Here is a 210-nt window from a genome sequence, read left to right as displayed (position 1 = left end):
TTTAAGGGCCGGTGGAAACCACTGCAGCAGCTTCCAGGGGAAGCCCTTGTTCCAGAGGAAGAGGAGGTGGTGGCTGCCAAGGAGGAGGAGGGGAGGAGACTGAGGAGGAGGAGTAGCAACCACCGCACGAGGCAAGTGAGGAGAGAAGATGCTGTAGCGTCCTCACCGGCTCCCAGCAGGTTGGTTCTCCCGGCCAACTGAAGCAAGCAA

Source organism: Mandrillus leucophaeus, unplaced genomic scaffold, assembly GCF_000951045.1.
Source record: "Mandrillus leucophaeus isolate KB7577 unplaced genomic scaffold, Mleu.le_1.0 Scaffold455, whole genome shotgun sequence".
Lineage (NCBI taxonomy): Eukaryota > Metazoa > Chordata > Mammalia > Primates > Cercopithecidae > Mandrillus > Mandrillus leucophaeus.
Note: the sequence above shows the minus strand (reverse complement) of the source record.